We start from the raw sequence: 18,434 nt of genomic DNA on the forward strand, positions 1-18,434 counted from the left end.
AACTCATTTAGTTCTCTCTGCAACCCTGCAATATAGAGGCTGTTATCTTCCTCTTTGTATAGATATGAAGAAACTGAGGCTTTCTGTTCAGGGTTAAGCACCTTGCTTAAGATTTGATGACAAGAAAGTGGTAGCCCTTGGATTTGAACCAGGTTGCCTGAAGCCAAATTCTGGTGTCTTATCACAAAATTATACTGTTTCTCACTTGAAATCGATATTGAAATATGCATGGGAGAGGAGAGCATTCAAACTGAAAGGAACTGTTTTTGCAAAGGTATGATGATGTTTTGAGTTTGAGAGGAAATATGGAAGATATGACCATATGGAAGATATGGTAGAGAGGTGAGAGCATTGGAAAGTTAGACTGTGGTTTCCTTGCAGATGGCCTTAAATACCAAGCTAAGGGGTTGGGGTTTTTATTCCTTGTGAAATGGCGAGCCATAGAAGGTTGTAAGCAAACAAGTTGTAATATTTGTATTTTGAAACAGTAACTCCGGCTGTGAAGGGTAGATAGGTGAATAGAGGGACTAGAGGTGGTTAGGCAGAGAGGAGCAGGCCCCTAAATGTTGGGGAGGCACTTTGCAAGCAGGGTAAGAACAGGGCAAGTAGAAAGAAATAGAAGACAATTTGATTGTTGCCTTGGCTCAGATTTTTGTCTGTGATATTGAGAATGCAAGATGAAGGTAAAGATGGCATGTAGAGAGAGCAGGAGCTCAGATTCAGCCTGTGGAAATGGAGGCGTGGGCCTCAGGAGGCTCTGTCTAGAAGAGACTCTGGAACCTCCTCCTTGGAAGTTTAGGTGGATGCTGGATTTGGCTGGATTCAAGTTGAGGTTATTGAAGAAACACTATGTAGGCTGACAAGTATGAAAGTACACATTTAAATAGAGGATAAAAGAAGTAATTTTTTAAAAAGTCATATTGTACGTCCTGTCATTTCACATGAAGTAACCTGCCGCTGTGGCTATGGTCTGTGAAATGAAGTATGTGAACTTTCAGTTTAGGGTAGGAGTTGATATTTAAGATTGGGCAAAATGTTCCAGGAAAAGGGCAGGATTTATGCGTGATGATTTATCTGGAAATTTTCTAGAAGCTCTATAGGTCAGTTCCATTTGGGAACACAGACCTGCCTTCCCATTGATGGTAATGAACTCGGGTAGTTCAGTTGTCTCAGTCATTTGTTGGCTTCTGGGTTTATGCTTTTTTTTGTTAAACCATCATCTGATATTATTTAGTTCTTAGTTGCTAGAGTGAGTGTGCATTATTACCTATACTCTAATGATAATGTAATTGTAGGATCCATGTTTACAATATGTAGTCCAAACTCTCAAGGATTTAAAGGCAGATTATGCTGGGTGGAAAAGGAGGGAGCAATTCCCCAACATTTAGAGAGTGTGACAACACATCCAGCTGCTCCTTGCTCCTTCAGCATGCACAAATGCCCCGTGTGTGTGTGTGTGTGTGTGTGTATGTGTGTGTGTATGTGTGTGTGAATTGTAGTGTAGTTGATTTTCTCTGGCAATACTTTAATAATTTTGGTGCTCCTTTAAATATTAGTGGAGGTTGGAAAGAAATTTCTGTTATAAAAATTTTCAAAGTAATTTATTCTCCCAAGTAGCAGGCTGATGGCCAGTTGTCTGTATTTGATCATTAATAAAATTGAGCATTTCAAATGACATTCTCATTCTCCTGCTGCTATTAATGGGGCCCCATCTTTAGGACATCTGCAAAACATTATTTGTAATGGAATTCTTATTATATCATAAAATTTTATTAGACCTTAGAAATGACAGTCAGATTGCATTGTTTTTCTTATTAAAAATACTTTCTTCAATGCAGAGTTCCCTAACCTTCTTTCTCAGAAAACCATTATACTTTTACTTAAATTTTGTTTTAATTGAGGTATTATATTCATGCAGTGCACAAGTCATCAATGTGTGGCTCAATGACTTTTCCCATGGGTGTGTACCTGTGGAGCCATAAGCCAGATAAAATTTAGAACATTTCCAAAACCCAGGAGGCTACTTCCTTTATGCCTCTTCATAGTCAATATCTCTTTCCAAAGGTAACCCCTATTCTGACTGCTATGACATAGGTCAGGGGTGCATGGATTTTAAGTACAATGTTTCCGTATCAATAAATTCTGAAATGTTTTTTTGGAGTGTGCTACAGTACTAAGAAGTAATCTTGACTTTTTTCCAGAGATCCCCTGTATAAGAAGAACTCTTCCTATTCAAGTGACTAATCCTTGGACTTTTGCAATCAGAAGTGGCACATTCTAATTAAACTAATGGTGAATTATACTAAGGGTGGAAATTATACTGAGGGTGAATGATTTTATGGATTTCTGTCCTCTAAAGGTGGTCATAGATTTTCACACAATCAAATCCCTACTAAATTTTATCCTCCTTTCACCATTGCTCCACCCCCAAGTGTTCTGCTAGATGTTATCTGAATGAGATTTCTTTACTATGAATGATTTCTTATCATACTTCGTGGCTCATCTTCATCTCCAGAAGTTCTTAAAGTTGTAACAGTATCCTACACATAAGAATGCAGAATTTGATAAATGGTTAGATAAGATCATCTCCCTTATATAACAATTTAGAAAACCTGAAAACAGCACCAAAAGGCCTAGTTTTCCTTTTAATGTACAGGGCTCATTCTGCAGAGGTATTCTGTGGTTGTATTCTAAATCCAGACTTGCCCTGTTTAGAAACCAAAATTAGAAGTCTGAGGCCCATTTCTTCAACCAAATCTGATGAGTAAAAGGATATACAGTAGCCATGTATAGAGGTGGAAAGACATGGTATGGCCCATATTGCTGCTGTGTTAATCCTCCAAACTAAAAAGGTAACCAAAAGATACTAGCCGGTAAGTTAAGTAGAAATCGAGGCCAAGAAAGATCCCTTAAGTTATTAATTTCAAGAATTCTTTCCTAATTGCTGAGAATTCACCATCTTGAATTGTTGGTAGGAGCTAGTAGTTCCATCAAGAAAAGGTGCTTTAAGGCAAATTAGGTTAGAGTTTCCTTTGTTCATTAATCAAAATCAAGAGAATCTGTTTCCTACACATTGTTCCTTTCTGTGAAAAGACTATGACAACGTGACTGAATTTCCTGGGGGAATTTTCTAACACCTTCAATGAGAAAAAAGATGTCTTTGCATGAGTATACAAACACGCAGAAGAATGCTTATTAGAAGATCTATTTATACTTGAAATAGAACTGAATTGAGTTGGCAAGAAAAGAGAATTGTGTTAGTATGCATGTCCCTCAGAGACATGATTATAGTCCTAGTGACAGGATATGAAGATACTACTAATTACCTTTGTAGACTGAAGACATTTTTAAGATATACTTGATTTCGTGTCATCAACAAGAAAGTAGTAGTTTTGTTATATGAATTATTTTTTAATTATTCAGTGTACCTACTATTAATAAATGTGCAAATAAATACACATATTTAAAATAAAGAGCAAGTCTCTACCCACCCCCATTTCTTCCCTCAGCCCCAATCCCTAGATATTAATAATGGCTAATGTTTTCTTCCAGATATTTTTAATACAGCTAAAGAATGGATGGATATGTGGATGGATGAATGGATGAGGGATGGACAAACAGGTGAATAGGTAGATAAATGGGGAAAGAGACATTGAAATGTTTGTTTGTTTGTCTTCTGAGCCGGGTACTTTGTTGAAGATTCAATGTTAAGCAAGCACACATATTACCAACTTTCCTAGAGCTTGTAGTCTGGCAAAAGGAAATAGATATTAGTTGCAAACAAGTAAATGTATAATTATAAACTAAATACAACATAAAAGAGTATGTGAGTTTCTCTAAGGAAGGGATGATTGTGCTGAAATCTGAAGGAAGAATGGAAGACTGAGTTAGACTAGAGGGGAGTGTTCCAGATAGAGGCAAGAAAGTATGCAGAAGACCCTGTGCCAGCAGGACCATAGCTCATTCAAGGAACTGGGGGTACCTGGAATGGCTAGAGTGTAGACTGGGTAGAAGGGGAGAAGTGCTGTGCTGGAATTCAGATGCGAGGCTGTTGCAGAAGTGAAAGGGGAAAAATGAAGGCAGTTTGGACTAGCATGAAAGTAGCTTGGACTAGCATGTGGTTGGAGAAAAATGGGTGAATTTCAATCTTTTGGAAAATGAAGCGCACATGATTTAGTAATGATTGGAAAGAGATGATAAGGATATAGATGGCTTCTCTCTGTTTCTCTCTTTCTTAATATATGTAGAATTTTTCTACACTTTTTCTGACTTTGCATTTTTCCTCTTAATAGTATATTTTGAAGATTCCCTCCCCATTTCAATAATGCCTTTTTAATGAGCTCCTTGTGTTTCATGGTACAAATATGCTATAATCCTTTTAACCAAATTTGGGATTGCTTGGTTTCCTATTCCATCGATAACTTTAACATAGTCGTTAATGTTTACCAGTCTTGTTCATAATCTTTATCCATTTGTTTAATGATACGTTTCCTTATTTGTAAAATATTTATTTATTAAGGATATTAATCCTTTGACTAGCAAACGAAGAAAAAATATACAGTCACCTGCATAGATGCATTAGATACCAAAAAGACATTTAACAAAATTTACCAACCTTATTTTATTTTTTTTCCTAATGATGCTTTGTATTTAGAATTTATCAATTCTCCAGAAGTGGTGTTTTGGTCTTAATTTTGTATCTGAAGGTCCAAACTCACTCTTTTCTAGTCATTCTGTTATCTGTTCATCTCATCTTTGGCTTTATTCTTTCATCAGACCCATTCTTTGTAATGTCTTTTATGATTCAAAGTGGATATTTTTCTGTTTCTCCACTGTTTTTTTTTCTAGAAGGTATTTTTTCATCAGTATTTGCTTGATACTTTTCTCCTTTCCTCACATTCTTTCCTCTTTCCTCTATGCTTTGAAAAATCTTTGCATAGTTGCTATGTCATTTATTTTTTTCTTTCTCATACTTAATGTGGAAAGTGTTAGCTAGACCATCTATTTTTCTAAAGATTGTATCTGTAAATCATACTCAACTTTTATTGCTTCTTCCCCGAGACCTTTTTGTTTTCTCTGAGAACTAAACTTCGTGGGATGGGTAGCACTAGGACTTTTCTTTTGCTTGAGAGTAGGAAAGAGGACTCAACTGAGATTATGGCTAGTTATAGTTGGTTAATTTGGGCTCTATTCTTTGTTCTGCAATTTTATTTAACATTTTATATGGGGATCTATGTTTTTTAAAGACAAGGTCATATTTCAGTCTTACCGGTGAGAACCCTTGGGTTCAAATTATTCTATAGGTTGGAGAGAGTTTTGAAACATTTGCTTTTGATAAAGACAGTTAGTTCTAGGTACTTACTTCTCCTGCTATAGCTTCACCTTCCAAGGAGTCATTCTCACCTTAGGTGGGTCAATGTGCTGGTAGTGAGCCAGGACTTCTACTCTAAAAAGCTTATTCTCTAACTGCCTACTGACCCCTCAGAGTCCTGCCCTCTGGATTGTAGGGCATTTGGAAGATTGTCCCCAAATTTGTTCAACTCTCCTAGAAGTGTTTTTCTCTCCTGGAACTGCTTTGGAGCTAGAAGTTAGTGTTGGTCTTTGGGTCTTTGTATTGTCATATCTCCCTTTCCTTGGCCACAATCTTTCAAATATGGTTTTACCAGAGTGTATCTGTTCCTTTGTTTGAATGTTGTTGGTATATTTTGTCTAATGTCTGACATTTTTATTCATTTTACTAAATTTAGAAATGGTAATTTTTTTTTTTGAGACAGAGTCTCACTCTGTCACCAGGCTGGAATGCAGTGACGTGATCTCTGCCCACTGCAACCTCCGCCTCCTGAGTTCAAGTGATTCTCCTGCCTCAGCCTCCAGAGTAGCTGGGACTACAGGTGCGTACTACCACACCCAGCTAATTTTTGTATTTTTAGTAGAAACAGGGTTTCACCATGTTGTCCAGGATGGTCTCGATCTCTTGACCTCGTGATCCACCTGCCTCAGCTTTCCAAAGTGTTGGGATTACAGGCGTGAGCCACCGCGCCCAGCCAGAAAAGGGAATTTTGACCGTGTAACCTTGGCAATATCTTTTAGCCTTTTGGATTCAGTTTTCTTATCTGTAAAACTGGAAGAAGTAATTGCTACCTTCTGTTTTTCAGGATCAAGTCAGATAATGTATTAGAAAGTGCTTTGTGTACTGTACAGTTCTTTCTAGGTATAAGTTATTCTTACTCTTATTTGTCTAGATGAGATACACAGAGACAAAAGTAAAGAATAGAATGATATATTCTGAGCACTAAAATAGTAGAATATGTGTTCATAGGGCAGTATTTAGGGCTGTTGTGAAAAATGAATGAACTTGAAAGGGTTAGGAATTCTCTGGTGGAGAGGAGGGGGAAGGGTACAATCAAAGAAGTAGTGGATGGAGTATACCTGGTATGTTTAAAGAATGCTGAGTATCACAATTAATTGAAATGGCAGGGTCATGGAAAAGAGTCACAGAAGAAAAACTGAGAGGGTTAAGGAGGCACCAAATTATAAAGGCCTGACTGAGAAATCTGGAAGTTATTCTGAATGCAGTATAAAGCCTGGATTTGATTTTAACAAAAACCTTAGAAGGAAGCTTACACTTTATGTTTAAGGATGTGGCAGTAGTATGCAGGAAAAATGAAGTGAGGGAGAAAGAGGATGATGGGGTTGCATAAGTAGGTAAACATACATCTAGTGTGCCAGGACAATCAAGTTTAAACCTGTTGTTCCAGAACAATTATTAATAGTGGCCTATTTTCTTCTTAATGCTGCTCATAGTAAAATGATGACAATATTTATAAGAACATCATAAGAACATTGACCAGGGCCAAGGCAATGGAATCAATGCCAGAATATCAAAAAGGAAGAATATATAAAGTTACTACATGAGGAGAGGAGGGAGGAATGAAGAAGGGAGAGTAAGAGGTAGGTCCAAATTTTTCTGCCAGATAGATTGCAATAGTGATGGTAACAATGAGTTTTGAAAGGGGACAAGGGGGGACCTGGAAGTAACAGGGTTTAGAGAGAATGAGAATTAGTTTGCTGTGAACTGTTGAGTTGCAGTAGCAAGGATCTAAGTTGATTTGTCACTTGTAGAGTTGTAGATGAAGCTTAGGTGTCACGCATCACTTTTATAAAACATTCATTGACTATGCTCCGCTCTATGGGGCTGAGTAGGGATCTCAGGTCTTCTTGCTGAGTCACCTTTCTCAATTTTAGGGACTTGTTACAGAATCCTCATGCTGAATAGGGACTTCCCTTATAGTCCCTTCCACTCCTAAAAGGCGGAAAGTGGCTCAGACAACATGAATAATAAACAAACACCCAAACACATTTTATTATAGCTCAAAAACTTTTCTACTTTGAGCAGACTTAGGAGTTTCTCTTGGCTTGAGACATGAGTCCTTTTCCATGTCAGACAATATTCGTCTCAAGATTTTGTACCCTTGACTCTCCCTTATGGGAGCTCAACAGCTAACAAATAGCAGTTGTCCTTTCCTGTCTCTCAGTCTGTGGCTTCCTGTGACCTAATTGGAAACCTTTGCTTGATATGTTGTGAGAAATATAAATTACAAATTACTATATATAGTTATAACATTTAGGGTACAGTTATACAGATTTGTGCTTATAGGAATGTAGAAATGAGCACATAAATGCATCTATGAATATGTATATGTATATACAATGTATATATTTACATATATGCATCGAAGGTGGTTTAGTGCTTAAATGCACAGGCTTTGAAATTAGGCAGGGCTGTGTGACTCTCATCTAATAAAGTGGGAAAAATATGAATAACTTCCTCATTGAGTTGCTATAAGGGTTAAATGAGATGATGATTATAAAGTGCTTTCAAATGGTGCTGGCATTTTTTTAAAAACTGGAAAAGTATATACCTAATTGTTAAGACAGTTATATTTGAGTTGCTGGATTTTGGACAATTTTGTTTTCTTTATGCTTATATATGTTTCTAGATTTCTCCCTAATATTCTTTATCAAAAGGCACATGATAATAAGATTGATATAGTAAAATTTTTATTAATAAAGTTAGTTTCCTAGAATAGTATTTATGAATAGAAAATAATTCACACGTTTATTAATGAGCTTTTTAGTTGGAAATTCTCAGTTCATGTATTTCCTGTCTGTGGCACCTCCCATGTGTCTCCCTGAAGCCCTTTCTCAACTGCTCCACTTCTAAAGAGGAAAGGCTCAATGGCCTATATACACCCAACCTTGAGCACCGTCATGGCAGGAAACAGATAACAGTGTTTTTATAGGTCACTAGGATTTATCTTTATTCATATTTCTATTTCTCACTTCTAAGAACTAGCCTTTCCATGATCACCGTGATCACAAGGCTAAAAGATAGGTAACATAGTCTCTTTGCAAATACAGTAGGAATTTCCCACTGAGCATGTTTTCATTAAAACAAATCATTAAATACCATTTAAAGCATTAGATTTATTAGTCTTTCTGGTGATCCTAACAAGTGCAGAGATGATGAGCAAATATAATTTTACTACATTTATCCAAATACCTGCACAGTCTTTTCTTGTTTTTATTTGTAATATCAGTCTTAAATAATCATGAGTAATTTTACACATTAGAAAGTGGGAACTGGAAAAACGTGATTTTTTTCAAAATCTTTAAGAGACAGCTGGGCTGAGAGAAAACAATAATGCCCCTGCCTGATTCAGTTTCTGCCTCAATCACAGTGAGTTTCTCAGGATCCCAAATTACTGGATGATAGAATTGGTCTAATTCAACCTTGCAAACAAAAGGAGAAAAATTGGTCAAAGAATCAGCAAATTGGGACATTGAAAGGCTATATGAGCTTTTTCTTTAAGCTTTGCCGCTGGATTCCTGTATCTCTCATTTTACACCTTTTCTTTGTTGGCTTGAATAAGTCACTTTTGTAAATTACCATTAAACCTGTTATCTAGCTGACTGTGGAAAGTCCCTTATTTCATAGACTCATGGAATTTTGCCGCTAGAAAGAGCCCTAGAAGGTCTCTCTTCTCAGTGTACAGGGAGGAGGAGGGAAGGTGAGAGATTGGCCCAAGATAACACAGCTTTTTAACAAGGAGCCAGGACTATCAATTTTCAGCTATCAAATGTTGATTCTCTCACTAGAAAGTTACATTCTGGGTCACAGTGTAGCATGTGTGCTAACTTGAGCATCTAAGACTCTATCAGAACTATTATTGTTAATAATCCAGAACTAAAACACTTCTGAATTTCACCATACCAGGTTTTCAAAATCCTTTTGACAGGGCTAAATCCAAGGGCACAATGAAATCACCACAGCCACATCTCTATTTCCCCATCCCTAGAACAGACTCACTTCCTGTAGCACACATAATGCCATCAACCCCCTCACCCTTATATCACTTAGCTTGAATGACAACATTTTTATAGACATATGCCAAAGAGGACAGTCATTGGCCCAACTCGGGTCATGTGCCCTCCGTGTGTCCAAGAAATAGGACATCCTATTTCCTTTGGTCACTTGGACACTAGTAAGAATGGGCCCTGGCTGAACCAAATGGAGTGTGCTCCCTGGGGGACAGAAAGATTCTCTTGCTATGAATTTGTGTTCTTAAAAGTAGGAGACAGGGAGGCCGAGGCAGGAGGATCACTTGAGCCCAGGAGATCAAAACCAGCCTGGGCAACAAAGTAAGACCCATCTCTACAAAAAAATAAAATAAAAAATAAGTTAGCAAAGTGTGGTGGTGTTCACCTATGGTCCCAGCTGCCTGGGAGGCTGAGGGGAGAGCATTGCTTGAGTCCAGGAGGCCAAAGCTACAGTGAGCCGCCATCATGCCACTGCACTGTAGCCTAAGTGACAGAGTGAGACCCTATCTCAAAAAGAAAAAAAAGTATGAGACAGATATTTTGGGCAGGCAGAAATAGCAACTATTCACTTTAGATGTCAGCCAGATCACATATGTAGTAATTTTTTATTTTATGGTGGACACTGTAGATGTAACAATGTTAAAACTTTAGATGTCATTGTCTTCCTTTAAAGAGTAATGAGTTTTGTTCTGGCAGGCATTTAATTTTCTGGCAGATAAGCTGGAAATAGTGGAGGCCTGGTTTTAGATTCTGTTAGGACAAATCTAGAGTGATCTTTATTTTAGGATTAGAGTAGTCCTTCTAAGGCATTGCCGTTTTTGGAGTCTCAGCTGAATCTTGAGAGTGTTCAGCAACGTCTCTTTTCCTTGGCTGGTTGGAACTCCAACATCTGACATTTTGTAGCCCTCAAACACCCTTTTCTGCTAACAGAATAGCTGTTTGGGGTAGGTCTTACAAATGATTTTCTTAATATTTGTCTAAAGGCTCAAGAAACCCCCTATACATGTTTCTAGAGTTCTTTTCTTGTGCAGCTTCCTCTCTAATACCTTGCTCCACAAATTCCTACCATATCTGCCACCCAAAAATCAGGTCTCAGTTTTCTTCACTCAGCTGCTCTCTGGGTTCCACTTCCCCAAGTTGCAATTTGAAAAGTGCCCCAAGGCAAAAAGCCAAGGTAAACATAAAGCTTATCTCCTGTGTCTTCTTCCTCTCAAGGATCACAGCCGTGGACTGTTGTCTAGTGCCTAAAATTGTGGCTTCAAATATTTGTGTCCATGTTTATAGTTGTTTGCGTCCCTTTCTCCATTATAGACACACTTAAAACCTTTTTTTTTTTTTTTTTTTTTTTTAATACTGCAACTGAAGCACACATAAATTTGATCACTCGCCAAGCTTGGCTCTATCTACAAAGCTACTTCATATTTACAGAAAGTTTTCTCAAATACTGAGGACAAGTTTTGGCCTCTAGAGGAGTTATAGGAGCTGATAACTTAATCTGGGGGTAAATCCTTTGTGAGAAATGAATAATTTAGTCCTTTCCTAATTTGTCTGTATTTCTGTAAATTACCTCCTTATTTTCTTTTAAATTGGGATATGGTCATCTGTTGAAACAATTTTGTAGAAGTAGGAAAAGAAAAAGACTTGGGATCAGAAGATCTGGATTCAAAAAAGAAAAGAAAAGAAAAGAAAAGAAAATTCCAGCAGACCTCAATGCCCCTGGGCTTGAGGTTGCCCGTCTATAAAGTGAGGTAAAAATAGCAACTTTTCAGGGCTGTGATGATGTTGAGAATATCTTCCACTCTTGTTATGTTCTATCAGTAGTAGCCTGGGGGGGTCTAAGAAAATTTAGCTTTAAAGGACATTTTAGCATATTCCTTGAGTTTTTCTTTTATTCTGTATATCAATATAATTAGTAATATTTATTAATATTATATGTCTAAATATAATATGTTAATATTATGTCTAAATATAATATATTAATATTATATTTCTAAACATAATATTAATAAAATGTTTGAACATGAAGTGTTTTGTTACAACAAAGCAGCCAAATCTGAAATTGTAATTTAAAAGATAGTGTATGCTGCTTTAAAGCATGGCTCTTAGCACTTGGCTTTCTGTATAGAAGTTTGCATTCCTTTTCTCTCTCTCTTTTTTTAAATCGTCAGTCATAAAACCTGAGCTTTTATAAAAGGAAAGTAACATAGAATGAAAAAAAAGTGTGCCGAAGAATTAGTGTATTTTTGTATCTCTAGTGTTTAACAGTTTTATAATCCAGGTTTATAACTTGTTGAGAACAATAGACTATTTTAAGCACATTTGCTTTGCTAAAGATTAACTTTTTACATGCCTGGTAAGTATGGTGAAATTTAAGCTTTGAGAGTAATAGAGAGGAATATTTTCCATCTCTGCCTGCATTTTTTAGTAAGGATTTTTTAGTAAGACACTAACAGCTATTCTCAATTTGTTGCATTTATTAGCAACCAACATGATTCAAGCATTTTCTCTTAGTGCACATCATCTTAAAAGACAGTGAAATGGGGAGGCCTTGATAAGCCCAAAACTAAATTTTAGCCTCACTTTATATCTTCATCAAAATCTAGAAAAATACAAAATATTTAATAATCCTTATCCTAATAGATATTAGTATTCCAACCTTGATTCCACAAATGCTTTAATTCATAGTCATTTTATATGGTTTGAATATTTTAAAGATATTTAATTGCATTTTAAATAATAGTATCAGCCCTAAAGTCTATTTATGCTAACAAAAAGTTATGTAACATTTTAGTAGTCTTTAAAACAACATTATAAATACACGTACATAAACAAACATATAGCTAAATGTTTTATACACAAATACAAACATTTAAATACTTTAAACCGTAACAGTAATAGACAATATATATGTATTCTCTTCCTATGTATTTTTGCATTGTAGCTTCAGGATGAATATTTGTCTAAAAATGTGTTCTTGAGTATAAGTCTGTCTTTATATGCTTATAATATTGTCTCTGACAATATTTAGTACTTAATATTGGTTCTGAGTGGAGCCTACATTAATATAGTATAGTACAAGCTAAATCTACACCATTTGACTCAGTACATTCCCTGTATGTCTCTTTTCTACTTAAAATAATTGAATTATTTTGGCTACTTAAGACATTTTTCTTTGTTTTGATAAAAGAAAAATTTCAGCCGAATTAAATTTAATGGAGTTTAATTCAGCAATGAACGATTCGTGAATCGGGCAGCCCCCAGAATCACACCAGATTCACAGAGACTCCAGCACAGCCATGTAGTGAAAGAAGATTTATAAACAAAAAAAAAGGGAAATGACGTACAGAAATTGGAAGCGAGGTACAGAATGGCTGGATTGGTTATAGCTTGGCGTTTGCCTTATTTGAACACAGTTTGAACACTCAGCAGTGTATGAATGGTTGCAGTATGGCCACTGGTATTGGCCAAGACTTAGCAATTGTTACAGGCTCATACTCCTAAGTTAGGTTTTCAATCTGACTATTAAGCTAGGTTACAGTTCATCCACAAGGACTCAAGTATAGAAGTACGGAATCCTTCTCAGGCCATATTTAGTTGGCTTTAACAGTTTTTTCAGCTTTTCATCTGGAATGCAGTATGAAGTGGCTGCATATTTGTAGGTCTGAAAACCTGGTGCTTATTGTTATTCCCAGCCGCTTCATCTATTTTCATAGAGGGCTCGTCGAGGTCTGTGTGGCCTATGATAGTGTCACACCGGCAAGTGTGGGAAGAGTAGTTACCTTTGTGAACTTGTTCAGGCAGCCAGAAGTCATGGCTGGCCTCCAAGATGTCAGCTGAGGACCTGGAGTGTCTGCATGTTTGGGAAGTCATATGATAGAAAAATCTACATGGCACTGAAATACCCACTGCCTTTCAAAAAGGATCAGACTGGGGTTAAAGGGCCTGTGTTGACTTCAGTTTGCATACACCTTCTTTATTTTCAGTGTGTTTGCACATACATTATCTCTCCAGATCGTGAGAAAAGAGCAGCCAGAGGCTCCTTCAGTTTATGAGAGCCAGTAACTCTCACCAAAGAGCTTTGTTTGAAAATTAACAGTCTAGACTTTGGTCTTTGTTGGGGTTTTCTAACTTTTTTTAAAAATCATAGAACCCTCTTTCCAAATGAAATCTTAATCTGATTCCCAGTATGTAAAACAGAGGAATGCAAAGGATTTTAATTCACATTCGCTGGGGGACTCCAGAGTCTTGCCCCCTTAGGCTGATCTCTTTCTATGTTGCTAGGCCCCTCGGCCCCTTGAGGCTCCATGGAGCATAGTCTAAAAACTACGACAAAAACAGGCTTTCTGGAATGTCTGTTGGCCCACAGCATTCTCTCTTTTGATATCTATGTTGCCTCTGATAGGTATTCTGAACTCTGCCACATTTTTTAGAAGTCTTTGTTTTTTATGGTGATAGACTAAGCATGCTGGTGCAGTAGAGAAGCATTCCAGTCTTGACTCCAGGTCTATGTACTGTGTGACATTGAGCATGTCATTTAATTTCCTGGACATTGGACTCTCCTGTCTGTAAAATGGGGATGGTTAGAGAAGCATGGAAAACACCTCGAGATCTTTGGCTAGAAGATATTATGTGAATGGGATTGACTGAAATGAGCTGTTGATCTCCGACTCATCCCTGTGTAAAGGAACAGCCCTGGGTTACTTCAGGGCCACCTTCTCTAGTACACTTGATTGTAACCAGAGTAGGATGATCAAAACTTGAGCATGTCAATGAATGCAGAAGAAATGTCTCTAACTGATTTTCTCATAAGGGAACTTAATATTGTGCATGCTTATACACGTAAGGCATCCTCTCCAGGACATGGTGATAGATATGTGTTTAAATTAACATCATAAATACTTAATTCGATGGCATATAAAGAACACTGGGGTAGGGGTCGAAGGATCCCATGTTGTACTGGAGCTAGCTGTACTGGCTCAAGAGAGCCAGTTTTCTACATCTCATCCTAACTCTGCATGTGGTAACATCATGTTGGTAGCTTGAAATTAGCTGTGGTAGAATTACTATCACCTGAAAGTCAGCAAATACTATAAATTGGGGTTTTGGGAAGGGGAGCACGCTATTGTAGAATGATTTGAATTATAGACCCAGTACTCCTAAATATTTTAAGCCTCAGTATTCTCATGTATTAAATATGGAAGACAATACCTGCTCCATCTGTCTCACAGATTTGTCATGGAAGTCCAAATATGTGTGAAGGTACCAAAGCAAAACAGATGCCACTGGAAGTGGCAGCATTATGATTTCCGGTGTTATTGGGGGCATAGAGAAACAACAAGAGGAGCAAGCATGAACTGACCCTGTTTTCCCTCAAGAAACAGAATAAGTGCCACTCACATCTTATAAACACAAAATTGTACATACTTTTGAAGAATCATAAATATCAAATGTAGGTTGAACTACCTTGAAATGTATTTAGAACCATTCTTTAAAATGGAACCATAGACTAATATAAGAAAATGCCTTCAACGCCTTCCAAGGGTTGGGACCACTGAATATAGGAATACATTGAGCACCAGCTTCCAAAGTGTCCTGCTTCCAGCCCTGGAGATGCTTCTGCTGATATTCTATGACAACACACATGAGGAGCTGGAACTGCATTTCTCCTTCGTGAAGGGGCTAGAAGCTAGACAGTCTTTGAATTTATGGCCAACACTCATCCACACTAGGAGCTGGGTGGAATGGTAACCATGAGTAATTCTGACACTGCCGACATTTCTACAGAGGCTTTTAGATGAAATCTAAAGGAAACTTCCCAAATAATATGGTTTACAGGTAAATGATTATTATTAATAAGATAATACATAAAATCTCCATCAAGTATACTTCAAGGAATGTGATATTCTTTACCTGAAGACATGGTAGGAATCATGTCTGAAACATAATGTTATGTTTAATAGTTGTATTTTCAATTATAACCTTTCTCTTTTCTGTGGACCTGTGCTCTGGATGATGTTACCTAGGTTCTAGGGTTCTTGGGTAAGAATATCTTCATAAGTATTGCAAAGGACAAACCTATACCATTTTGGGAGGAGTGCTTTAATCTTAAGCTAAGTTTATCAGTTTGGATGTCTGCCTAATGTAGATAGGTGTTCTAACCACTCTATTGCTCAGAAATATACTATACAGGTTAAGAGAATGGATTTAGGAATCAGAACTGTCTTGGAGATCCAGCTCTGTTGCCTACTGGTTTCCTGACTTGGTGCAAGTTTCTTATTCTCCTCAAACCTCTGTTTCTTCATCCATAAAATGAGGTAAATAATAGTTTCCCTTTTCTACAGTTCTTTTGAAAATTACATGCAAACAGAGCTTAATTAATGTTAGGCTATTAACCTCTTTAAAGAATGAATCAAAGGGTGATTTGGCCTAAATTCAAATGATGACTTCAGTTGGGATCTTGACCAGCAATGCCATTGTAGTGAAGCTGGAGCCAGAGTAGCCAAAGCTAAAATCAAACAGTCTCCTACCTTGGGGAGCCCTTGTGCCCATCTGAATTTGTCAGAAGTAAAGCCAGCGTTGATAAGTGAGTAGTGATATAGTGCCCAAAGTGTGGCATTGTGCCTGGTGTGATCCCCCAGCATTCCCTATCATTATCCATTTTGGTTTAGAAGACTCTCCCCAGACTAGTGAGGGTCACTACTACAGACTGTTCTGAAATAGTGGAGCATTGATCCTCCCAGGAAGTCACTCCATAGATGATTAGCTCTGTGGAGTGCTGTATCTGATACTGAAGAACATTCTCCTCCTGCTTCTTTGTGCGCACTCATGTGCACACCTCATACACATCCTGCCATGATCATCTTGACACAATACCACAGTAAAGCCAGTGACAGAGGGGCACAAAAAGGACCCCACGGTGCTGTGAAGTAAGGGAGTATGCCAGAAAGAAAAGCCATCGATGTATTTTTTTCAAAATAAAGATTTCAGGGCAGTGATACACCGTGGGCAGGATGGTGAGAATGGTCTGTCCAAGGCACTGCAGACAATGAAGGGGACAAGTTATCTGAAAATAATTTTACAACAATGATAAAATGGACAAAAATGTCAGCTGACTTTTTATTATTATCATGCGCCATTCTAAGCAGTCTCAGTCGTAACATATCCCCCTAAAAAATGTGTTGTGTTGATTTAAGTTCTAAACAACTGCTGCAGTTACTGTTGAGTTTTAGTAACATGTGTTTCATCTCCAAACTAGCACCTTTTAATACTTATCTTTTAATAAACACAAATTTACATGAAAGTCAATTTGGAGGACTCCTAGTTATGTAGTCAGCCCTAAAACATGGGATTTGGCTCCACACATTAGTTTCCAGAGTTAGTTCCTAAAACTTTGGAATGATGTCCAGTACTTTTGGTACAGGTTGTGTCTTTAACCCTTGGGCTACTACGTATTGGGCATTTAAATAGATTCAAAATAAATGATTATAGCCAATGATTGTGCAGTCAAAGAAATACATCTTCATTTGTTTCAGTTTTGTCATACTGTGTGACAACCTAGAATATTCATTTGTGTTTTAAATTTAAAACAGTGAAACAGAGTGTGCACTGGTGGTGAAATGTTTTTGATTGTTGTTGAAAAAGTTTTGTTCAAGAGAGGAGAGCAGTGTTAAAAAAATAGCCCAGCATAGGGGTAAAATACTGCTGCAGTGTGATATTTAGACCAATGGATAGACTTCTATCATATGCCATCTTACAATTGAAGTTGTTTATATTACTTTCTACTCATGTTTTCTTTCTATAATCATTCCCAAAATGTAGAATTCCTTGTTGTGAAGGCAATGTGTGCAATAATACGTGCTTTGCAGCCGATATAGACGAGTTCAAACCTCAGCTCTGCAACTCACAAGCTGATGGCCTGGGATGTGTTGTTAAATCTTAATTTTCTGTTTTGCAAAATGAGAGTCAAACCTCCCAGCAGAGTTGTGATAACTGAATTCAATGTAGCATGAAAAGTGTGTGCCATATGTTTCATATAGTAGATATGATGTTAGTTTCCCCCTCTGGCTCCACCTTTTTACTTATCTTTCCAGCATTGGCATTTATTTATATCTTCCAATGCAAACAAATAAGATGTCTTTATAGAATTATGGTGAGTTCTCAGGAGGCTGAGGAGGGAGGATTGCTTGAGGCCCGGAGTTTGAGACCAGCCTGGGCAACATAGTGGACCTCATCTCAAAAAAATTAAATAATAAATAATTTTAAAAGAATTACAGTGAGTTGAAAGTAATTTCTACGTATTTACAACTCATCTGTGCAACAACTAATATATGATCACCGTTTATAACCTGATCTGTCCCCTCTGAACCTTTATAGACTCCACTTAAATGCAAGGGTTTAATGAGAAAATTTCTGAGCCATAGTCCTGGTCTACAATGCTGAGTAAATCTTGCCTAGATGGATGACATCATTATAACATATTCAAAGTGGGAAGAGGAAGTGCTTGGACATTGTAAGTTTTGGTGTACATAAATTTCCTATTCTTCCTGGCTATTACCAGGGAAATAGAATCATCAAGGTAAGCATCAGCAGTGTGTTGATTCATGGCCTTCATTGGCTTCTGTGGTAAAGGACACACATACTTAGAGGAAAGGAAATGCAACATAACTAGGCAAAAACAGACCATTTTATTCTGCGGTTAGTTCAACTGATGCTAGTTGTCCCACCCAAAAGAGCATTTTCAGCATTTCTTCAACCTTTCCATCTCCTCTTTCTATGAAGTTTTAGCTTCGTGTCTAGTCTTTTTTGCTTTGTATCTAACATTAATTTTCTAGTGCCTCATGTCTTATTAGTGGTACACTAATGTCTTATTAATGGTACATTGTATTAGACAGGATAAAGAAGAATCTTCTCCTCCTGTTCCTTTGTGCACACTCTTGTGCACACTGTACACACGTCCTGCCATGGTCATCTTGTCACAATATCGCAGTAAAGTCAGGGGGCACAAAGAGGACCCTGGGGTGCTGTGAAGTAATAGAGTATGCCAGAAAGAAAAG

The 18,434-nt window shown here is 37.3% G+C and overlaps 1 protein-coding gene across 12 annotated transcripts in view; it reads left to right on the forward strand.

Annotated features, from left to right (window-relative positions):
* The window catches only part of THRB (thyroid hormone receptor beta), a 371,664-nt gene that overhangs the window by 108,944 nt on the left and 244,286 nt on the right, over positions 1–18,434 (forward strand). The gene's annotated exons all lie outside the window — the stretch shown is intronic.

Source organism: Pongo pygmaeus, chromosome 2 (assembly GCF_028885625.2).
Source record: "Pongo pygmaeus isolate AG05252 chromosome 2, NHGRI_mPonPyg2-v2.0_pri, whole genome shotgun sequence".
NCBI classification, from domain to species: Eukaryota; Metazoa; Chordata; class Mammalia; order Primates; family Hominidae; genus Pongo; species Pongo pygmaeus.